We start from the raw sequence: 25,548 nt of genomic DNA, 5'->3' as shown, positions 1-25,548 counted from the left end.
TTGATTTGATATGGTTCGGCACTAGTTTTGGAAGTTAAAAGTTCAAAAGTTCATTAAGTTTGATTTGAGGTACGATTTGTGGTTTTGACGTTGTTATGCGTGCTTTGAGGCCTTGAGTATGTTTGTGTTATGATATGGGACTTTTTGGAATGTCTGGGCAGGATCCTGCGGGGCTCGAGTATGTTTTGGATTGATTTTGGACAATTTTTAGGCCATTTTCAACTGCGGATTTTTGGCTATAGGGGTGTACATCACGATCGAAGCATAGGCCATGATTGCGAAGAGTAAAATGGAAAAAATTGACCTGTGAATCGTGTTCGCGAAGAAGAAATTATATTGTCACTGAGCTAACTTCGGAAGCTTATATCTTGCAATCTATAAGGAATTTAGAGATGATCCAAAAATAAAAATTGTAGCCTTTTGTTTCTAGTTTTCAGAAAGTAAAACCATTTGTCATTTGGAGTTACTTACAAAAGGTTATGGCGGATACACTACAGGCTATCTGAGAAGAGTTTGGGAAGGGTTAATCGAAATTTGTTCATCGCGATCGTGGGGAAATGGACGCAATCGCGAAGGGTAAAATCTTTGCTGGAAAATTTTGGAATCGCGATCGCGAGGTTGGTGACCGCGATTGCGAAGGGTACCTCTTGGGCAGTGTTTAAAGTACTCTATTTCGAAAATCTTGGTCATTTTATCACATTTTAAGCTATGGAGCTTGGATTTGGGCGATTTTGGAGGCAATTCCATGGATTGGGGTGAGTATTTTTTACTCGATTTTAATTATATTACATGATTCTATTTTCGATTTTGCAATTTGATTGATGATTCTAAAAGAGAAATTGGGGATTTTGTCTAAACTTTCTTAAAGTCAATTTTTGAGTTTTGAACATCGATACGAAGTCGGATTTGAGTGAAATTAGTATGGTTGGACTCGTAGTTGAAAGAGATGTTGGATTTTGTGAGTTTTGTCAGATTCCGAGGTGCGGGTCCAGGTTTGACTTTTTGATTGACTTTGAGTAAAAGTGTAAAGATTCGACATTTATCATTTGAGATTGTTTTCTTAGACATTATTTGATATTTTTTAGTTATTTTTGGCTAGTTTCAAGCTGTTAGGAGGTTGATACGTGTGGGATGGCATTTATAAAGTATTGTTTGGCTTACTCGGTATTGGATTTGGCTTGTTCGAGGTAAGTAACATATCTAAGCTTTGATTTGAGGGTATTTAATCCTGGGGACTATGTTATAAGAGATGTATTGGGGTGACACACATGCTAGGTGACAAACGTGTGGACGTGCATCGGATTGATCATGATTCAAGTTGACTATTAGACTATGACCGGACTTGTTTTGCTGTTATATTCGTGTAATTCCTACTAGTTAGAATAATTGAGTTGTGATTCATGTTAGAAATTATGTTTAGGCTATGTGATCATTTGGTTGAGATCAAATGAGGCTATTTATGTCGTTTTGCGTATTTTGCTCTAGCTGTAATTATATACTCAGTCATGATTCTTCATTTGCATATCATATCTCAGTCATTATTCCTCATTCACTGTTACATCACATGTTATCATTGTTTGGGCTGAATGGTACGAGATTATGAGCCCTTGGGAGATTGATGACTGAGGTGGGACTAAGAGCCTTGTTATGAGGGCTATTATAGATCAGCATGCACGCTGCAGCATGCCATATTGGCTTTATTACTACTTATTATTATTATTATGGATTGAGCTACATGCCACAGTAGGCCTTATTGGCTTATTAATTATTGTGGATTGGCTAAACCCTGCAACAGGCCTTATAGCCTTGATTAGCGCTTGGGCAGAATTCGCCCCTCCGGAGTCTGACATACTAGCAATGAGCACTATATATATATACACACACACACACATGCTTTGGCGAGGGGCTTATGAGCCTAACACTCGAATGCCGAGTGATTGTGTTTGTGTGTGTGATGAAGTGGAAATTTGAAACAAAACAGCTTAAGTATTTTGAGGGTGAGAGTACGTGGGAATATCACCAAGAAATCATTCATTTGACATGCATTCTTGGCATGCAGGCATAGAGATCATTTTTCCTCATGCTAGACGGTATCGTGACATTCATGATTTGACATGTAGGCATAGAGATTTATATTCCTCATGCTAGACGGTACATGGTAATTGATGGCTTGACATGTATATTGACATGTTAGAGACGTATTTTCCTCATGCTAATTGGTAAACAGAAATTCTTATCCAATGTTGTGAATTGGAAATATAATTCTATTGATAAACTCATGTTTAGTTGATTTTCAGTTGAAATATCTTGACATGACTGTTATACCTGGAAAGCATGTCTACTTTTTCTTAACTGTGAATGAACTGAACATAATATCTTGAGCTATCACTATTAGTGCCTCCGTTATATTAGTTTGAGTTAAAGTGGCTATTGGTGTGGCACATTGACCTTCTTTCGAGCTCGTCACTGCTTTCAACCTAAGGTTTGGTTTGTTACTTATTGAGTACGTGGGTAGGTTGTACTCATATACACTTCTGCACCTTGCATGCAGAAGAGTTGGTACTGAAGATGTACCTGCATTTCGGTTATAGCTGCCTCTTATTCTTGGTAGCTTTGAATTTATAAATGTTTATGTATATTTCCAACATATGATGTATTTATTTCGTACCAGCTTTGTAAATTCTAAGTCTTAGAAGCCCATGACTTATACCACCAATCTTTGGGATTTTGTATAAAAAGCTTAGTTATTTTATTTATTGATTCTTGTTATCCTATTTGAGTTGTGTTGTCTACCATTTGGCTTACTTAGCGGGTTGAGTTAGGTGCCATCACGACTAGCTGCGTTTTAGGTCGTGACATGTTGGTATCAGAGCTCTACGTTCATAGGTTCTACGAGTCATGAGCAAGTGTCTAGTAAAGTCTTGCAGATCGGTATGATGACGTCCATACCTATCTTCTAGAGGCAAGTTGGTATCATACCCATCTTTCTTTCCTCATCATGCTACATCGATTCGGCCAGAAGCATATCTTTTTGAATTCCTTCCACTTACCCATATGTGATGTGAGTGCTTGGTATCAGCTGTGCATCGATGACTTGTGATTCCATGGATGAGGTACGAGATATGTTTTAAGTTCGATTTTGACCGCAACTTGGGCACGATGATTTAAGTTGTGTGAGTATGTGATTTTGGAATTCTATGTCCGGTGGTATCCCTAGGAGTGAGACCAGCGGCTCGATGAGTTGTTGGATAGCTATATGATGTTTATCATGTGACTGCGGGATGCGTTCGGATGGCTTTGAAGTAACGAGAAGAGTTGTCTGGGACGTGTAACGGACTATTGGGTCTATCATGATGTGCCGAATGGTCTCGAGATATGTACTTGCCACGGGGTATTTCATGTTGTTTATTTGTTGAATGAAGTAGATTCTTATGTCTTTTTGATGAGTTCAGACTCGGGAAGATTAAGTGATTGCGTAGTAGTTGTGGCTGTGAAAAGGTATAGAGAGATATCAGTTTGAGGTTAAGCAGGGGGTTATCACCTGCGGGGTAATCTACGGATGTGTGATCCTTATGATGTTGTGTAGAGAATTTCTTTCTACCAGTGTGATATATGTGTTCCAATTTGAGTTTGGATCGATGGAGAAAGTTGACCTGACTGTCATGAGGATGAATGCGAGTTTAGCGGATGATTTGAGGTACTTATAGTTTCTACTGCATGAGCATATGAAGGATTTAGTTGAGTTTTAGTGCGGGATTATGGAAGTAATAGAGTATGGTTATTGTGAGTTATCGAATGTTTTGCTCTATGGCTTTGAGCCAAGTGGAGGAGTTTATTATCGATGATTTTATTGCATGGTTATGTGTTGTACTAGTTTCAGTTTGAGGCATACTTGTGAATCAGTTATAACTTGCAGAGGTTGAGATCGAGAATGACTCGAATAAGGAAATTACTGGATACGGGTTATATTACACTTTATGGGTATATGAAAATAATGAAATGATTTGAGTTGTTTTTTGTGATGAATGTAGTGCGCATGGAGTAGGAATTTACTCAGTTGCGTTAATGTAGAGTTACTTCTATGGGTGTTGTTATTCTAATGGGGCACATGTCGTTCGGCCCATTTGGGCAGTGCAATTGAGATTTGAGCAGAGTGGATGACACTCGAGAATGTTCTAATGGATTCAAGATTTATTTGTGGCAATTGAGAATTTTCCTAATTTGTATATGGCTAGAATATGAGATTTGCATTGGATGGTGTCGAGAGTCGCAGTATTTCTATATCATTGTGGTTTCGACATTTCAATATCAGAAAGGTAAAAAGAACAACTTTAAATACATAAAAGGTCTCTTCAGAGTGGGTGTCTCAGTTGTGGTACTTTTGGGGTGCTTAAGAGGCAATACAATGGCTTATGGGCCTTAGGGCAATGTGGTTTTATGCTAGGATCTCTCGTAGTGAGCTTTGGGTTAAGGGTCGTAGTGTGCGGGCAAGGATAAGTGTTAACTTGAAGGCAATTGGAAGGAACTCAGAGAAATGGGACAACTTGGTGATAGATCGGATCAACATGGTGATGGGTATAATCAGTTATATGTGTTCTTATGATATGGTGAGTCTCTCCATGTGTTTTGTGGTAATACTCTTGGATTTTGTGACCTGCGTGACTTAGTCGTTGAGTTATAGGGATTCAGTTCTGATGGCTTAGTTATGTACAAATGGGCTTCTTAGAGTTCTCGATGATTTCTACCATGGCTTGGGATGGATATTTTCTACAAGCATGGGGAGTTTGTTGTGATTTTCTCCTGAATAGGATCAGGTGAAGGGTTTCTAGCTTATTGAGTATGTAATCTGCTTGTGACTCATGGGTGATAATGTGGTTCTCGTATTTTCATATAATGGCATGATTGATGCGCTGCGTCCTGTGGGATTGAAATTTGCATGTACAAGGCATTCAGTATTGCACTTCACATGGTTAACGCTAATGATGGTTTGAAAATTTCAAAAATCAAGTTGCTTGAATTGTTTTTATTAGCGGAATGCTACACTCTCAATTTGTGTGAATAATTTTTCTGCAAGATATATAAACTCACATGTTAGATAAACCCTAAATCTGATAGCGAAAGAGTTACAGAGAGGATTATTAAAAAGCAATTTAGGACATGCAAAACTTGCATCATATAAGTAAGCTCTGATTTCTCTCTAACTTTTTCTCTCTAAAATCATCGAGGATTGACGCGCATCGACGGTGAGCTAACGTGCGCCTCTGCCGGCATGGGTAGAGGGAGACCAAAGAGAGCGATTCAGATCACAAATTCAAACAAGGTAGCAGCAATTCTGACAAAATTGACGGAAAGGAACAATCGAGGGGAATTGAGGACATGCAAAACTTGTAGAGCTCTATGGAACAGTTGCAGAGCTCAAACGTGATATGGCCGCCTGTGCATGGAGCGATTTAAGCTAGATCACCTTCAATTGACAAAGGCGAACATAGCCAAACTCTGAAGGCACCGCGAAGAGTCCAAATGCAGAGAGAATTGAGGTTGAAAAGGAGATTCAACGGAAGGATACACAACAGATGGAAGTAATGAAGCCAATTACGGAGTAAGAAGTTCAAATTCATAAAAAATTGGATGAGGAGCAGCAGAAAAACAAAAAGGAATGGGTGAACTTATTCGCCGGGAGCAATTTAGCAGCTAGAGGTATGGACCTCAAATTTATTGCTCCTATGGTCAAAAATAGTGAAAAAATAGTTGAACTAGATAATGCTGAGGTTGATCGTGAAGCAGTGAAAAGGAAACACGCAATTGTGTTGTATGTTGTTGGAGATTCCCCTTCAATAGGTGTTTTGGATCGTTTCAGTACTGCGTAGTGGAACTTTGTCAATAAACCAAAAATTTACTTCCATAATGATGGGTATTTTATGGTGAAATTCAATAGTGTGGAAGATATGGATGTTGTGTTGTTGTCAGGGCCACATACTATAAGAAATAAACCTATAATTGTCAAAGCCTGGTCACCTAATTTTGATTTTGATAAGGAAGTACTGCAGACAATTTCTATATGGGTTAAGCTGCCTAATTTGCCATTAAACTGCTGGAGTATGGATTCACTCAGTAGGATTGGGAGTGGCTTAGGAATCCCGCTATATGCATATGAATGCACATCTAAAATTTAGAGGATTTCCTATGCAAGGCTACAAGTAGAAATGGATGTTACAAAGGATATGCCTAGAGTCATAAAAGTTATGGATCCGATGGGCAAAGTCTTTGAGCAACAGGTTGCGTATGATTGGATACCTGAATATTGCCACACTTGTTTTCAAGTTGGCCATAGTTGCAGGACAACACAGACAGTACTTGAGGGCAAACAGAAACAGCTAAAACCAAGGATGGAATGGAGAAGAAGAACAGAACCAGACAAGGTGAAAAAAGGTGAAGATGAACAAACTAAGAGTGTGATACATACTACAAGGGCAGTTGATGAGGCTGAGAAAATAACAGAATGAGAGCTAGCTAAGAGGAAATCTGCAGCAAAAAGTGGACAGTCTAACATAAGAGGAGATCCTGGCATTAATATTGTGAATGGTTTCAACCCACTCAGCTATGAGATAGCTAATATAGCAATGGAGAAAGGCCAATGTAACTACCAAGGTGATACTGGGCACCCAAACCAAAGCGACCAAATAAATGAGAATTATATCTTGGAATGTGAGGGGTGTAAATAAAGTTTATAAGCAAAAAGAAGTAAAAAAGTTCGTTATAAATAATGATGTAGGACTGATAGCTATACTGGAGAATAGAGTAAAAAAGGAGAATGCTAGTAGAGTGATAAATAAGATTGCAGCAAATTGGAGATGGTATGCAAACTATTCACACAACTCTAAAGGGAGAATATGGATTATTTGGGATCCAAACAGAATGGAATTTGAAGTAACAAGCATAAGTGCTCAGACCATTCATGGTATAATTAGTATCGCTCAGTTGCAACTAAAATTCAATTTGACAGCAGTTTATGGAATGCATACTATTGAGACAAGGAAGGACGTATGGGAGGAATTTAAAAGTGTCAATAATTCTGTTCAAAGACCATGGCTAGCTATTGGAGATTTTAATGCTATAACTGACATAGATGACAGACAGTTTGGTAATCCAGTTTAGGAGAATGAGATCAAGGACTTCAATGATTTTTTGCAAACTAGTGGCATGACTGAGCTACGTACAATGGATAGAAGATTCACATGGTCAAATGGGCAAATTTGTAGCTGGATAGACAGAGCTCTAGTAAATGCTAAATGGTTACTTATAGTAGCTGTTACAGAGGTGGTGATTTTAAACCCTGGGATTTCAGATCATACCCCCCTAAGTATTAAACTCAAGGAAGCTGTGAAGAACAGTCCAAAGCCTTTTAGATTCCTTAACTGCCTAGCGGAGCACAAAGACTTTCTAAATGTTGTGGCAAATGTTTGGTGTAGGCCAATCAGAAAGAATCACATGGCAGACATATGGTGGAAACTAAAAGTATTGAAGAAAGATTTGAAACAACATAACCAAAAAGAATTCAGGAATGTAGGGGAGAAGATTGAGTTCTATCGACAGAAGTTGCAAGATATTCAAAAACAAATGGGAAGCCACACTCAATCAAATGTGTTGTTTGCAGAAGAAAAGGAAGTGAAGTTTGAATTATATAAATGGAACCTAGTGGAGGAAAGTATTCTTAAACAGAAATCAAGAAACAAATGGTTGGAACTAGGAGATGATTATACTGCCTATTTTTTTGCTAGTTTGAAGAATAGACAGGCTCAAAACAGGATCAAAAGCCTTATTAAAACCAATGGTGATATCCTGCAACAGCCAGAAGACATAGTAGAGGAGGTGACTAGTTTTTATAAAAAGCTCCTAGGCAGTGCTACTGATCAACTACCAGCAGTAAATCCTAAGATCATGAAGCGTGGGAATGTACTTACTAGACAACACCAGTTGCAATTAATAGCACAGGTAACTCATGATGAAGTATATCAAGCCCTTATGACCATAGATGACCACAAAGCTCCATGTTGTGATGGGTTTAATGCACTCTTCTTCAAAAAAGCTTGGACTGTGATTGGTAGAGATGTTACAACTGTTGTGCTTCAGTTCTTCACGGACGAGGATATATACAAAGCTATAAACTGCACAACAATAACACTGATTCGAAAAATCAAGAACCCAACAAAAATATCTGAATTTAGACCCATAGCTTGTTGCACTATGTTTTATAAACTGATCTCCAAAATCCTTATTAATCGTATGCAGGGGGTTAAGGACAGTCTTGTGGACAAAAGCCAATCTGCTTTTGTCCCAGGAAGGTTAATCACTGATAATATTATATTGAGCCATGAACTGGTGAAGGGGTATGGAAGAAAAGGTATCACTCCTACATGTATGTTGAAAATAGACATGAGGAAAGCCTACGACTCAGTGGAATGGCCATATATTGAGCAAATCCTAAGTTGCCTCCAGTTTCCAGCAAAGTTTGTCAAATGGATCATGTGGTACATTAGAACTGTTTCATACTCAATCCTTCTCAATGGTGAACCGGTGTTACCATTCCCAGCTAGAAAAGGGATGAGACAAGGGGATCCGCTCTCCCCTTTTTTATTTGTCCTTTCCATGGATATATCAGCAGAAGTTTAAAGGGGCTCGGTGAGGAAAAAAACTTCAAATTTCATCCAAGGTATAAGAAACTGCAAATTCTACAGCTTGGGTTTGCAGATGATCTGCTACTATTTTGCAAGGAGAGCTGCAGTCGGTAAAATTGCTGATTCAATACTTTCAACACTTCTCATAAGTGTCTGGTCTGGTTGCAAATATTGAGAAAAGCTCAGTGTATTTTGGAGGAGTCCAACAGGATGTTTAACAGAATATTTTGCATGCTATTCAATTTAATAAGGGAGAGATGCCTTTTAGATACTTAGGAATCCCCCTAACTACAAAAATGCTATCTATTGTGCAAGGCAAACCACTTCTAGATAAAATGTTGGCCAGGATTAAATCATCCACTAGATAGATATCATATGTAGGCAAGCTCCAACTTGTGAAATCTGTGCTCTTTTCATACCGGTCACAAGTATTTGTTCTTCCCGAAAATGTTGCTCAACTGGTAGAATCAACTTGCAGAAGCTTTCAATGGACAGGTGGAAGTGAGCTTAACAAAAAAGCACTGATTACGTAGGATAGATTATGTCTTCCTAGAGCTGCAGGTGAGTTGAATATCCTAGACATATATGTGTGGAATTGGGCAGCTATTGGGAAACTACTATGGGACATATGCAGAAAGAAAGACTGCTTGTGGGTGAAATGAATTCATTCATACTATACAAAGAGAGGTACTGTATGGGACACCAAGACTACTCAAGCCTCATGGATTGTACAGAAGATCATTAAAGCAAAACTACTGTTTGAACAGATAGGAATGACTGAGGCAGATGTGGCAGCTATGAGCAACTATTCAATAAAAAAAATATATGGTCTCCGTCGAGGAGAAGTTCAGAAAGCTCCATGGAGAAGGTTGGTATGCAATAATGCAAGGCTACCTAAATGGATATTCATCCTATTCTTGGCTCTTCAGCGGAGACTACAAACAAAGGAGAGGATTGCATACTGGGCAAATATGGAGGATATGTAATGTGTACTGTGTGGAAAAGAGAATGAAGATATCGACCACCTATTGTTTGAATGCGAATATGCAAACAAATGTGGTCCAAACTATTAGTATGGCAAGGTATTCAAAGGGGGGTGAGTAACTGGCAGCATGAAATAACATGGGCAATTGAGAATGCAAAAGGAAAAACTGCTGAACAAGAACTATATAGGATGGCACTAGCTGGTGGAGTCTACCATTTGTGGCAGGAAAGAAATTCAAGGATCTTCAAGGCTCAAAGAAGAACTTCGGATCAAGTGATAAGGCAACTGATAAGAGAATTACATGTGAGAGCACGTAGATTTCGTAGACTAGAAAACTGTATGCAATCACTAAACTTCTATCCATAAGAAGCAGCATAGTGAAAGAGAGTAGGATGTAGAGGTGAGTGTTAGTAAGTTTGGGACTAATGATCAAACTGCTGGTATGTCGGAGTTTCTGTGATGGTTGTAAAAATTTGTTCTTGAGGAAATATAAGTATGTAATTACCAAAAAAAATTAGTTAATATTTATTATATTGTAATTTAAAATTGAAAAATTTGGAGCAAACAAATATTACATCGATAACTTGAATGTAACGGTGCGATAGGTTATTTTGAGTTCTAGCCTACCGTTTTGTGATTTGAACCTTGAATATCTGTATTTGATGATTTAGGACTTGTATGCGTGATTCATTTTAATTTTCGTAAAGTTTAGATGTGTTTTGATAAAAATAAATCTTGATTCTAGAGCTTATATATTGTTGGAGTTTATCATGGTCAATACTCTTGGAAAACGATCCTGGATCGGTATTTTGATGATTCTGATATATTTGTATGATAATTTTGGACTTGTACGGATGTTTGTTTTGGGTCTCGAGTGACCCAAGGCTGTTTCGATTCTTCTAGTTGTAAGTTGAAAATTTATGTTTAAGAACATTTGAATTCTTGAGTTTGATGCTTGATTCTTAATTTTTTCTATGTTAGTTTAATATTATGGGCTTACGAGTGAGTTCGTGTAAGGTTATTATACTTGTATGGATGTTTGAAATAGGATTCGAGGGGCTGGGGTGAGTTTCGAATTGGTTTCGAGTTATGTTTTTAAGTTTCTCCATTACTGGTGATGCATTTATCGCATTTTGTGATGAGAAGTTAGCAAATGCAAGGTTTACATTAGCGAATGCTAACTTGCATTTTTGAGATTTGGGGGGGGGGATAGGGGAGGGGGCTCAACCTCAGAATTGCGAAGCTAGGATTGCAGTTTCCAAGGTCCAATAGCATTTGTGCCTTTAGTGACTCAGGTGACCCTTCGTATTTGTGACCACTGGTATAATTTGCAAGCTTCACAATTGCAAACAATATTTCACAATTTTGGTATCTGGAGATGGGTAAAAAGGGGAAGGTTCCGAGATTAACTGATTTTGTTCAATTTGAGACTAGACTTCGTTAGGAGACAATTTTTAAGAAGATTTTCTTTCCAACTTCAAAGGTTACAGATTTTTAATTTTGTTTTGATTAATTTTAATTGTTCCCCAAAGACTTTTACCCGTAAATCTAGGATTTTAAAGAATTGAAATAGAAATTTTTGGGTAGTAACTTAAGATTGTGTATTTTAAAGATTTAGACATCGATTTGAGGTTGAATCTCGAAACTAATCACTTATTTAGACTCGAGGATGAATGGAATATTGGGATTTGATCTTGATTCCAGATTTTGACCAAGTGGCCCATATTGATTTTTGTTGACTTTTCCAAATACGTTGAATATCGAACCTTTTTAGTATGAGGATTATTCCTCAAGCTTGTTTTGACTTGTTTGAGTATTATTTGACTAGATTCGAGTTGTTTGGAGGTTTGTTCTAAAGGGAAAGCGGTATTGGAGGATTGGTTTATTCTGAAAGATACACATATTATGGTTAACCTTGACTTGATAGAATTAGATTGTAAATGTCTTGTTTGCCATGTACTAAATATACTAGGGGCGACGTATATGCAAGGTGACGAGTGTATATGCATTTTCATGGGTTAAAGCATGCGGGTCGAACTAGATTTATTTATATCTTTATTTATTTATTGTGTTATTCTCATATTCTATGTTGGACTATGAGACTACTTGATCATTTACATGTTTTTGGCCACTTTTGGGGCCTTATTGAGCTATACGACTGAGATAGCTCTTGGAGTGTTAGTTTGTCTACTATGCCCTACTCATGTTCATCCTTTCCTTAACATATTATGATTACATTTTCTCCAAGGTATTATGTTATGCTCCTTGTCTCGTTTGTTTCTTGTTGGTGTTTTCATGTAGATTGGTATTAAGATTGAACCGGGTTGGACGCTATAACAGTATTGAGGTTGGATCGGGTTGCATGCTGCAACGGTACTGAGGTTAGATCGGGTTGCACGCAGCAACGGATATGATGTCCTGTGTTTAATTCTTGCTTGCGGGTTTATCATGACCAATTCCACCATAGGATATGATGGTACTGATAACTAGGGATTTTGACTCATTTTATACTCCTTCTCGCTTATGCTTTGATTAGAAATTCATACAAAATAGTCCCAAAAGGCTCACAAGTTGTGCTTGATTGCAGGTTTGATCAACAAAGTGACAAGATGTCAAAGATCGGCTCAAAAGGAGTGAAACATGCACAAGTGACAAAGGCAAGGCAAGCTCAGGCAAAACAGGCCCAGTGCGGCCGCACTACACTTTGTGCGGTCCACACTGGGAGATTCAGAGAGCTGGTATTTCAGGCATTAAGGTAGTGCGGCCGCACTAGGTTTTGTGCGGTCCGCACTGAAGGCAATGCGGCCACACTACCATTCTATGCGGTCCGCAGGGCCAAGATTCAGAGAAGCTGCAAAATGAAGTTTTCAAGCCAATGCGGTCCGCATTCGAGTTTGTGCGGACCGCACTAGAAGCCACCGCGGCCGCAGTCCATTCTGTGTGGTCCGTGGAGCCCAAGTTCAGAGAGTGAGATTTTTGAAGTCAAGAGCCCAGTGCGGACCGCGGTCCATTTTGTGCGGTCCGCACTAACCCCGCGGGGGCAATTTTGTCCAAATTTTTCATCCTAATATAAATAGATTCTTTTTTCATTTTTAGGGTATCAGATATTGTAATACATCAGCTGCGCTCGTGGGTCGACTTTTCTTAGCCATTTTGGGCATTTTTACTTACTTTTCATCATTGAATCTTTGTATTTAGCTTAGCAATTAATTAATATGTGTTTATCTTCTTCTATTTCTTGTTTTTCTTCTTTAATTATGAGTAGCTAGACCCATAAGCTAGGGTTGTGGCTCAACCCTAGTGTGGGTAATTGATGGGTCTTGTAATTTAGGGTTAAATTGACTATGGGTGTTTGTTATTTGGGCCAATTTCATGGTTAATTTCTAAATTAGTGGATGCAAACACTAGTTTGTGTTGAGTTGACTTGAGCTCCTCTAGAGAAAGAGAGCCTAAGTCTCCAAAATTAGTCCAACAATGAATTGGGGCGTATTCAAGAGATTGATAGCCCCAATTAAAGGGTTAAACCTCGAGAGAGTGATACCCGAATTGAACCCTAGTTGCTTGAGCAAAATTGCATACCCAATTGGTCTTGAGAAAGCCAATTCGGACAAAATCACTTGAACCACCGAGAGGTGTAGAGTGGGTAAATTCGTGCAACGGTTATAACATACTCCCCAAATGTATCAAACGTGCCTTAGATTCAAGTACCCGTCAATTGACCACCTAGGCGGTAGTCACTACCCTAGTACCTTTTAAACCTATTTGAACAACTCGTAGCATTATAGCTCTTAGCTAAATTTACAATTTGTAGTTTGATAAAAGTAGAATTATAAAGAAAACCCCAAAAATGTTGAGAAGTGTAATTAAGAACACAAATGCAATCCTACACTACATAGATACTCGATTCCAATTCTAGCTCTCTGTGGATATCGATCCCGACCCAAAATCGGGTAAAAGCTATTGCGACCCCTCTTGCTACTTTTTAGTAGTGCGGAGTTGGCAGCGATCACTTTTTGGCATCGTTGCCGGGGAGCTAACGGTTTTGGCTATCTATTTAGTTAGATTTGTGTTTTGTTCTTCTTTCCTTCTTGTTACTAATTTGTGTGTGTCAATACTTCAGGTACCAAAATGGCTTTAAATGCTAATGACCCTCTTGGAAATGTGAACGCGGGGAAGGAGGTAGATGACATTGGAGAAGACGAGGTGCCTCTTGTACCTCAAGGACAACGTAGAGGCCGCCAGGCCAATGCAAATGACAATTTTCCAGACCCTCCTCTGCCACCTCCAAGAGTGGCTCCCAGAGTTCTTCCCAACCAAGGCTATGCAAGTGCTATTGTTCTGCCCCGGATTCGGGCGGGCAATTTTCAAATAACCAACGTGATGCTGACATTATTGGAGTAGCGTAGGTATTTCACCGGTGCTCCCACTCAAAATGCGTACGAACATCTCAAGGGGTTCGTGGATACCTGTTGGGGCAGCAAGCAAACCAACGTGTCCGAGGATGCACTTAGATTGAGGCTTTTCCCTTTCTCACTTAGGGGGAAAGCATTGGACTGGCTTGAGCGACTTCCCAACCATTCCATCACAACTTGGGATGAGTTGGCGGATAAGTTCATTACCAAATTCTTCTCACCGGGACACATGGCAGCACTAAGGGATGAGATCTTAGCCTTCAAGCAGGAGCCTACTGAACCATGGCACGAGATCTGGGAGCGATACAGAACTAAGGTGAAAGAATGCCCCAACGATGATATGACAGAGACGATGATACAACAAAACTTCTATCGGGGCATCAATACAATGAATCAATGCATAGTGAACCAATTGGCTGGGGGTAATTTCATGAAGCTACCTTATGATGAAGCCTGTGAGATTCTTGATAAAATGGCTGACACATCCTCCGCTTGGAAAAGTAGAGCCAATGTGCCTCAGGGTGACTCCACGGTTACTCATTTGCATAAAGAACTACATGACCATGGACACGCTATAGCAGAACTTACAACAACAATGAACCAATTAGCAAAGGTACAGTTGAAAGAAGTCTGAAATCCTCGCCAAGTGAATGTTATGGAGGGTGTTAACATGGTAGTGAACCAAAGAAGGCGAAGAGGTCAACAAAACCAAGGGAATTCGGATCAATTTGACAATGATGGTAATGGATTTCAAGATGATGGCTATGATGAGAAAAATGAGGAGGTGCAATATGTGAATAATTACCAAGGCCAAAGAGGCAATTCTTCCAACCAACAACAACAATGGCGATCTCAAGGCAATTGGGGTAACCAACAACAGGGAAACAACAATTGGAACAATCAACATCAAGGGAACAACAACTGGGGAAATCAAAATAACAACCACAACAATCAAGGAAACTGGGGCAACAACAACAATTGGGGTGGAAACAACAACAACCAAGGCGGGTGGAACAATAACCAAGGAAATCAGGGGCAAGGCTTTCAACGGCCCCCAATGTACCAACAACCGAACAATCCACCTCCTTTTCCATCCCAGGGTCCTAGTTCATCCAACAATGAAATGGGTAGAATTGAAATGATGTTCGAACAAATGATGAAAAAGAATGCGGATTCCGATGCGCAATTGGCTTCTCACAATACTTTAATTAGGAATTTGGAGGTGCAACTAGGTCAAATCTCTCAGTCCTTGAATACACGCCCTAAGAGTGCTCTACCAAGTGATACGGTAGTAAACCCAAAGGGAGGAAACAATCATGTTATGGCTGTGACAACTAGGAGTGGACAAGGCGGTGNTGATGAAAATGTGAATGAAGAAGTGAGCATAAATATTCAAGATGCTGAGGTGGAAACACAAAGTGACGTGAACCCGTCTAGGGAGCACGTAATTGACATGCCTGAGCCGGTTGTGCCAAGAGCAAAGAAACCCTTTCCAAGGCCACCTCCCCCTTATCCTCAGAGGCTAGCCAAGTAGAAAAGTGTGAATCAATTCAAAAAGTTCATTGACATGATGAAGAGCTTATCCATCAACGTGCCTTTGGTGGAGGCTTGGAGCAAATGCCTGGTTATGCTAAATTCAAGAAAGATTTGGTTACAAAGAAAAGATCAATGGACTGTGAAACTATCAAGATGACCCACCAATTTAGTGCTATAGTACATTCAATGGCCCCGAAATTAGAGGATCCCAGTGCTTTCACTATCCCCTGCACTATTGGTAGTGCAGACTTTGCCAAAGCTTTATGTGATCTTGGGGCAAGCATCAACTTAATGCCCTTCTCAGTTTTCAAGACTTTGGGTATTGGGCCTCCGAGGCCAACTTCCATGCGATTGCAAATGGCAGACCGATCCATGAAGCGACCATTGGGTATTGTTGATGATGTGCTCGTCCGGGTGGACAAATTTATCTTGCCAGCTGATTTTGTGATCTTGGATTGTGAGGTAGATTATGAGGTCCCGATCATATTAGGGAGACCTTTCCTTGCTTCGGGGAAGGCTCTAATGGATGTGGAAGCAGGGGAACTCACTTTCAGGGTAGGTGATGAAAAGGTCATCTTTCATGTGTGCAAGTCAATGAAGCAGCCCAATTGTACAGAAGTATGCTCATTTGTGGATCTTGTCACGGCTGTGATAATTGATGATACTAGTGCAATGATCAATGTGAGGACCCTTTGGAGGCCGTATTGTTGAATCTTGATGTCAATGATGATGAGGGCCGAGTGGAGTGCGTGAATGCTTTACATGGTATGGGCTCTTATTATTATGAGCCTAGGAAACTATCTTTGGATCTTGAAAATAGAAAGACCCCTCCAACGAAGCCTTCAATTGAGGAACCCCCGATGTTGGAGTTGAAGCCATTACCTCCACACCTCAAGTATGAATTATTGGGCTCTAATTCAACTTTACCAGTTATTCTTTCCTCTTGTCTTAGTAACATGCAGGTAGATGCCACATTGGCGGTGCTCAAAAAGCAGAAAAAGTCAATTGGATGGACTTTAGGCGACATTCGGGGAATAAGCCCCGCATTTTGTATGCACAAGATTATTCTGGAAGATGATGCAAAACCCTCCTTGGAACATCAAAGGAGGTTGAACGAGGCAATGCAAGAAGTTGTGAAAAAAGAGGTGATTAAGTGGTTAGATGCCGATGTGGTGTATCCTATCTCTGACAGCTCATGGACTTCTCCGGTGCAATGTGTGCCTAAGAAGGGTGGTATGACTGTGGTGACCAATGCTAATAATGAACTTATTCCAACCCGGACAGTGACCGGATGGAGGGTGTGCATGGACTACCGCAAGCTGAACAAGGTGACCCGCAAGGTTCACTTCCCATTGCCTTTCCTTGACCAAATGCTTGATCGTCTTGCTGGGAGTGCCTTCTATTGTTTCTTGGATGGTTATTAGGGGTACAATCAAATTTTGATAGCTCCCGAAGATCAGGAGAAGACAACCTTTACTTGTCCATATGGCACCTTTGCTTTCTCTCGGATGCCCTTTGGGTTATGCAATGCACCGGCAACATTCCAACGGTGTATGATGGCCATTTTCACCGATATAGTGGAAGATATTTTGGAGGTGTTCATGGACGAATTCAGTGTTGTGGGTGATTCATTCGATGAGTGTTTGAGCAATTTGGATAGAGTGTTGGCCCGGTGTGAAGACACCAATCTTGTGCTAAATTGGGAAAAATGCCACTTCATGGTTGAAGAGGGCATAGTTTTGGGTCATAAATTTCAAAGAATGGTATTGAGGTTGACAAGGCCGAAATTGAGGTGATTTCAAGACTTCCTCCCCCCACTTCTGTCAAGGGGGTTAGAAGTTTTCTTGGGCATGCGGGAATCTACCGGCGATTTATCAAGGACTTTTCGAAGGTAGTGAATCCTCTAAGCAAGTTGCTAGAAAAGGATACAAAGTTTTTGTTTGATGAGAGATGTATGCAAGCCTTTGAACTTCTCAAGCATAAGTTGACCACTACCCCGATCATTACTGCACCCAATTGGAGCTTGCCTTTCGAGCTCATGTGCGACGCGAGTGATGTTGCAGTTGGGGCAGTTTTGGGTCAAAGAGTGAACAAAATGTTTCATCCAGTGTACTATGCGAGCAAGACTATGAACGAGGCTCAAAGGAACTACACGGTGACTGAGAAGGAATTGTTGGCTATTGTGTTTTCCATGGAAAAATTTCGGCCATATCTTATGGGGGCCAAAGTCATAGTGCACACCGATCATGCAGCTCTTAGATATTTGATGACAAAGAATGACTCCAAAGCTAGACTGATGCGATGGGTCTTATTACTTCAAGAGTTTGATTTGGAGATAGTGGACCGGAAAGGTAGCAAAAACCAAGTGGCGGATCATTTGTCCCGATTGGAAGAGGAAGGTAGGCCATGTGATGGCCTAGAGATCAATGATACATTCCCAGATGAGCAACTACTTTCTGTGTCGATGTGTGATATGTCATAGTTTGTGGACATTGCTAATTTCCTTGTGACTGGCAACATCCCGTGTGAGCTCTCTTCTAACCAAAGGAAGAAGCTCAAGCGGGACAGTCTGGAATTCTATTGGGACGAGCCATACTTGTTCAAGATTTGCACCGACGGAGTAATCCGGAGGTGTGTACCTGAGGAGGAGCAATTTAGCATTCTAGAGGCTTGTCATTCCTCCCCCTATGGTGGCCATCATGGAGGGGCGAGGACAGCTTCAAAAGTTTTGAGTTGTGGTTTTTATTGGCCAACCTTGTTCAAAGATGCAAGTGATCTAGTAAAAAGGTGTGATCAATGTCAACGAGCGGGCGGGATTTCCAAGAAAGATGAGATGCCTCTAAACACCATTCTCGAAGTTGATATCTTTGATGTATGGGGTATCGATTTTATGGGCCCTTTTGTAAGCTCGTGTGGAAACACCTACATTCTTGTAGCGGTTGATTATGTCTAAAAATGGGTTGAGGCCGTGGCCTTGCCCAACAATGAAACTAGAAGTGTGGTGGCATTTCTGAAGAAGAGCATTTTCACAAGGTTTGGTACGCCTCGGGCAATTATTAGTGATGGAGGATCGCATTTTTGTAATAGAGCTTTTGATGCCTTTCTTTCCAAGTATGGTGTCAACCACAAAGTGTCTACGCCTTATCATCCTCAAGCAAGTGGCCAAGTTGAAGTGTCTAACAGGGAGATCAAGAGCATTTTGTCCAAAACCGTCAATGCCAATAGGATCGATTGGTCTAAAAAGTTAGATGATGCTTTATGGGCTTGTCGAACCGCTTACAAGACCCCAATTGGTATGTCGCCGTACCGGTTGGTGTTTGGGAAAGCATGTCATTTACCAGTGGAGTTGGAGCATAAGGCCATGTGGGCCTTGAAGAAGTTGAATCTTGATTGGGATATAGCTGCTAATCTTCGGGTGGAGCAACTCAATGTGCTTGATGAATTTAGGTTCCATGCCTACTCTAGTTCGTCCCTGTATAAGGATAAAATGAAATACCTTCATGACAAATATACTCGGGGCAAGGAGTTCAAAGTGGGAGATTTGGTGCTCTTATTCAATTCTCGACTAAGGTTGTTCCCGGGAAAGCTGAAGTCAAAGTGAAGCGGACCATTTGAAGTAGTATGTGTGACGCTGTTTGGTGCTCTTGATTTAAAGAACAAAAGTGGGGAAGTTTATAGAGTGAATGGGCATAGAGTCAAGCATTATTTGGGGAAGTTTGATGATAGCCATGTGGTGGTTGTTGTTCATTTCAAATGATTGGATGGTAACATGCGCCGTGCCGCGATGTTAAATCAGGCGCTTCTTGTGAGGCAACCCATGTGTTTTTCTTCTTGTTTTTATTTGATTTTCATTGTAGTGTAGGATTGATTTTTGGGCTAACTGGTTGTGAGATGTTACAGGATTGAGTTGATGCAGTGCAGGACATAATTGAGAAAATGCACAGGTCTCTGAAGTTGCCAGTGCGTCTGCACTACCATTTTGTGCGGACCGCACTGGTAAAGGGCGATGTGATGACTCTCTGAAGTTTGCCACCGCGGCCGCACTTCATTTTGTGCGGTCTGCAGTGGACCACTACGGCCGCGGTCCATTTTGTGCGGACCGCAGTGGGTTGCTAAGTTGAACTGGATCATGGCTCTGCAGTGCGGACCGCGGTCCATTTTGTGCGGTCCGCACTGGTTGTTTAGACTGGGCCCCATGTCCTTTTCTATAAATAGGGCCTGAGGCCCTTCTTTTACCCTTTTCGCACCTTTCACTCTCAGAACCCTAAATCTACTGTTCACCATCTCTTTTGCTTGCACTCAACTGCTTGGACTTGTTATTTTTCATTAACTCTCACATCTGGTACCATTATCTTTCTCTTAATTGTTTAATTTTTGCTAATTTCTTTTGATTTGTGTTTTCTTTCTTCCCTTTTTTCATACTTTCTGTACTTTTCTTCAATTAAGTAGGTTAGGGTTGTTAATTTTTAGGTTAAAATAGCCATAGATAGTTAAAATCAATGGGTAATCATGTAGAGACACTACTTAGGTGAAAAATTGGACCCAAAATCAAAATACATGGAACCCTAATTTAGTGCCACAACTAGGCACTCAGTGCGGACCGCGGTCGATTTTGTGCGGTCCGCGGTGTCCCAGTGCGGTCCGCACTACCATTTTGTGCGAACCGCGTTGATACCCTCCTGATTGCTGAACCTCAGGCAGTGCGGCCGCAGTTGATTTTGTGTGGTCCGCACTGCCTAGATACAGAGAGTGGGTCTGAACCCCGCCTCTGTGCGGACCGCGGTTGATTTTGTGCGGTCTGCGGTGACCTCAGTGCGGCCGTAGTTGATTTTGTGCGGTCCGCACTGGGTGAATCTGCAACATTTCTTGTTCTGCTTTTGCAACTTTATTCTTAACTGATCACACTGATACTAACAAGCTGATTGAACTATGCTTTCAGACAATGGTGAGACAACGTGGTAAACAACCAGGCAGAGGAGAATCCTCCCGGGGAGGGAAGAAGAAGATGATAAAACTCACTCCCCAAGCTCGGGAAAACATTAAAAGGACCAGAAAACTAATAAAAGCTGCTGATAGAGCTGCCTCCCATTCCTCGGGGAGTGAGCATGAGCCATCAAGGGACATTTCTTCGGACTCCGTGTCAGAATACATGGAAGACTAGCCAGAAAGACCTAGACTAAGAGACACTCCTCCACCATCACCCACTGCCCAAGCACCAACTAATGTCATTTCTGAGTCATCTGAGGGCTCAGCAGCAGGTAGTGGGAAATACTCCACCTCTCCCACAGCTTCATTATCTGGAGAGGGTGCAGTAGGTGCGGAGGAGGAAGTTGGGGGAGAACAGGAAGTAGGAGAAGGAGGTGAGACTCAGGTGGGGGCATTGCTAGAACCAGAAAGCCGGAGGTTTGGCAAGATAGATTTGTGAGCGAGGTGGCATATCATAAATTTCGGGAGTGGTGACCGGTGAGAAAGTTGATCCCGGAGCGAAGTTTTATTGACAAAGACCTATTACCTCACAATCCCAACGTGCTGAGGCAGTTTAGGACAAGAGTGGGCTGGGAGCATTTTCTAGAAGAGTGTGTGGATGCCAACGAACACATGGTCAAAGAGTTTTACTGCAATGTAGCCCACATCAAAAAGGGCTCCAAAGTGACCAAGGTTCGGAATCTGAAAGTGTTATTTGAAGGGAAGTACCTCAACGAATACCTTAGCCTCAATGAGGAGGATGAGACCTTGTACATGGAAAAGTTAGAAAAGGGTGAGGAGGTTCGTCCCTGGCTAGCATAGTACCTGGCAATCCCAGGTACCACCCCTGGCTGGTTGACTGCTGGAGTCAAAATTCTGAGAAGGAGTTTAAACTTTGAGGCACGGGGGTGGGAGACTTTTGTATGTAGCAGGTTGGACCCCACGACACATGACAACACCCATCCTCTTTCCCGGGCTGTTTTGGTAGCTTCGATCATGGCTCAGATATACCCCCTTTAAACAAAAGAAGCACATAATTAGCATGACTTAGACATACTAATTAGGGTCTGATTAAAAATTAAACATGCGAGGACTTAAAGGTTGAGGCAAACTGACTTATTACACAATTCAGATAAGAAGCCCGAATCAGGCCTACCTGCTGGTTGTAGCTATTAACAGAAACAGATTTAATTTTACCCTAAGGCTTGACTAAGTGTTGAGAAGAGGTCCTATAGGCATGATATCTACTGAATTCAGAAATAGTAAAGCTTGAAATAAACTGTTTGAATGCATACTCGTTAAACTTGCTAAGTGTGGGAATCAGATTATTAAAAGAGAGGCCAGATTTAAACGAACTGATTATTAGCTCTGCAACTGATAGCACCCTTATTACTGATTTTATATCCATATGTGAATGAAGCGGCTCAGATTCGATTAAGAGTTCCTATATACATGCTTTCTAAGCGTAGTTGATTTTGAACGTGGTGTAGAATGCAGAAGACTTGTTTTAAAACTTATGCACATGATATCTAGGTGCTGAACTGTTTGAAAACCTACGAACATGGTATAAATGCAGGAATTGTTTTAAAAACTATAGGCATGATTTCTAAATGCAGAATTTATTTTTAAGAACCTATAGGCATGATTTCTATATGCAGAAATTGTTTGAAACCTATGAACATGATATCTAAATGCAGAAATTGTTTTGGAAACCTATGAACATGATATCTAATTTAGAATTATTTTAAGAACCTATAGGCATGATTTCTATATGCAGAAATTGTTTGAAACCTATGAACATGATATCTAAATGCAGAAATTGTTTGAAACCTATGAACATGATATCTAAATGCAGAATTTATTTTAAGAACCTATAGGCATGATTTCTATATGCAGAAATTGTTTGAAACCTATGAACATGATATCTAAATGCAGAAATTGTTTGAAACCTATAGGCATGATTTCTACCCTTTTTGCATACATAGTTACCCACCCTTTTCACTAGCCATACCCAAGAGTTTATTACAAATTATTACAGCCCAGATTAAAGTAAAAAAAATACATCAGAAAAATATAAACAAAAGTACAGCCAAGGATAGCCTGATTCAGACTTCATGTCTGAAATATGAGGTAAACCAACTCCATGAGATCATGATCCAAACCCTTTCTCCCACTTGAGTGTGTCAAAGTTCCCTAAGAGCCTCAAAGGGACTCCGGACAATGCTCACAACCAAATGTATTATCAGATTGGGACAAGTGCAGTGGAAGGGCCAGCCCTCAAGTGTCCAAGTTCAGAGGGAGCTCAAAGGGTCCCAAGGCAAGGCTCACAAGAGGGGGACAGAACTTAAAGACTAAGAAGGTGTGCAAGTGCAGAATAGAGTGCTAAAAGGGAAGAGGAAGGGGGAATCAACTACAGATAATCACACACAAGGGGAATCAAGGGAATAGGGGATTGTAAAGAGCCTGTCGTTTAGGCAAAAATGCAGACTTTGGGCATGCCCAACAATGGGGAATGCTGGCACACCTATAAGCCTGCCAGAACACATACTGTTAGAGGCTAGGATCCCCAGGGGATCAAGTTCAATTCATGGACAATAACTTGCATACTGCCATGCCTTAAACCATAGCTTAAACACATAGGGGGCAGGGGTTTGGGATTCATAATAGAACAGGTAGAAAGAAATCAATAAGCTATAATGCGTGTTGAACTATACATAAGTAGTAAACAGGGATACAAAAATAGTAAATAAACACATTGTTGTGGTGCTGAAAATTAAATCGGGACATACCAGTTTCAAAGAAACAAATAGAGAGCAAGCAACAGGTCTTGTAACAGGCCACAGCGTAAGCAAACAAAAGAAAATACTTTTTTGAGTATAAGTGTAAGTTCATAAAAGACTGTGTCTAATTGTCTCTTATTGTCAATGAAAGGGTCGTGCATATATAGTGTGAAGAACAGACAGAAACAAGGTTAGAAAATAATTAAGGAACTGAATATCAATTAAAAAATCAATCAATACAAGACTTCCTTTAATTAAGGAATTCAGATTCAAACGGTAAAACTATTTAAGGAAAGAAATCAACTAAATATCTTGTGCAAAGTAGGCAATTAGGGGTAAATACATAGGGGTTTTAATTAAGGGAAGAATTTTGAAATACACGGTTTAAAACAAATAAGGTAAGGATCCATCAGTATTCAATAAATCAAGGGGGTCAGAGATTTTGTAAGCATTGGTCCACGAATGAACCAAGTTAGAAAAACTAAGGAAAACTTTTGACTCAAATCGAGTAACAGGGAAGTCAGCAAACATGAAAACAAAATCAATCAAACTTATACAAAGAAAGTCTGAAACCAATCACAATTGAAAGCCATTTAGAAGGGAAGTTCAGCACATATAAAGAGTACACAAGCATCAGGCATGCGAGGCTGAATTAATGACAAAGTGAAAGTGTCATGCAATTGCAAAATAAGTAAGTAGTAGACTATAGGAATATGGTAATTCAGCGATAGCACGCGAAAAAGGGGTCAAGTAAAGGTCTTATAGAGTTTAGCAAAAGTTAGAACCATATGAAGAAACAAAATTGAAGCAATGATTTTGAAACTTAATGAAGCAGTAGATGAAACAACTCTAGGAACTCAAATAGGTCCAAAAGATTAGGGTTTTTGAAATCAAGAAAGTTCAGAGATGAAGCACAAGCAAGTCACATAGCCAATGGTCTCAAAACTCGGATGAACCCCCAAATTTAGGGTTCTTGCCATTAACCGAGTGCAGAGACGAAAGGGCAAGTGATTAATGGAAAAGATACTAATTGAAACAGGTTCAGAGGTCTCAGAAAGGAACTGAGACCTTTAGCATGCTCTCTTAGTAGTAGGAATTCATGATAAGCATAGTAAAAGAACAGCATGCGAAACCAGTAGAAGAACTAGTAGAAGAAACAAATAAGAACATGGTGAACAACTTAACAATAACACAGTAGGAGAAAACAAGGTAGACGAAACACACAAATAACACAGTAGAAGCAACTGATAAGAACATGGTAGAAGAACTTAACAAGAACACAGTAGGAGAAACATAGTAGAAGAAACACACAAGAGAAAAGAAAATCAGAGAAGCACACAAGAGAAAAAGAAAATCAGAGAAACATAACTCAAAAACCCTAGGTCAGAAAAATAAAGGTTTTGAAAGCGATGGTTTTTTTAAAAGAAAAATCAAAAATCATTTTAAAAGTTTAGGGAAAACCTGGATCTAGAACATATCTAAAGAAATCATAAGAACCACAGAAGCTAGGGTTTGGTGAGAAAGACTTGGATCATTGTTGATCTAACCAGGAGGAGGCGAGGCCAGGCTCAAAACAGACGTGGCTTACCGGAGCGAGGCCGGAGATAGCCATAAAACTTGAATCGAACCAGGTTTGGATGAAGCTTCTTCGTGCTCAGACCATGAAACCCCAACGAACACGTGTATAGGAGCCATAGAGGGCCAGTGGGTGGTGAAATCACCATGGATTCAGGCCAGGAGGTGGCCGGAGAAGATGGATGAAACTCATCGGAGCGGAGGGGGAGGGGGAAGGTTCTAGAGAGAACCAGAGATGGAGAGATAGAGGAGAGAGTCGGTTGAGTGAGAAATGAGAGGGCTTTGGGGGGGTTGTTTGGGCTTAATTAGGTAAGGGCGTATCTAGATCGTTGATCAAAATTGATCAACGGTCAAGGTTTGATCCGGGTTGGGTCAGGTAGACTTAGGATTGGGCTTGGGTCTTGGGTTGGTTTAATTGGGTTTGGGTATTGGGTTTTAATTTAGGCTAAAATTAGAAAGCCAAAATCTGGCTATAAGTTAAATAGCCCCTTTTTCCCATTTAATTAAAAAAATAGTAAATAAATTTCTGAACACTAATTGAAAGCACTAAAATGATTTATAATATATAATTAACAATTTAAAAATACAGGACTTAATTTTATGAATATAAAACGCAATTG

The sequence above is a fragment of the Nicotiana attenuata genome, chromosome 2, assembly GCF_001879085.1.
Source record: "Nicotiana attenuata strain UT chromosome 2, NIATTr2, whole genome shotgun sequence".
Lineage (NCBI taxonomy): Eukaryota > Viridiplantae > Streptophyta > Magnoliopsida > Solanales > Solanaceae > Nicotiana > Nicotiana attenuata.
This window is presented reverse-complemented; position numbering follows the sequence as displayed.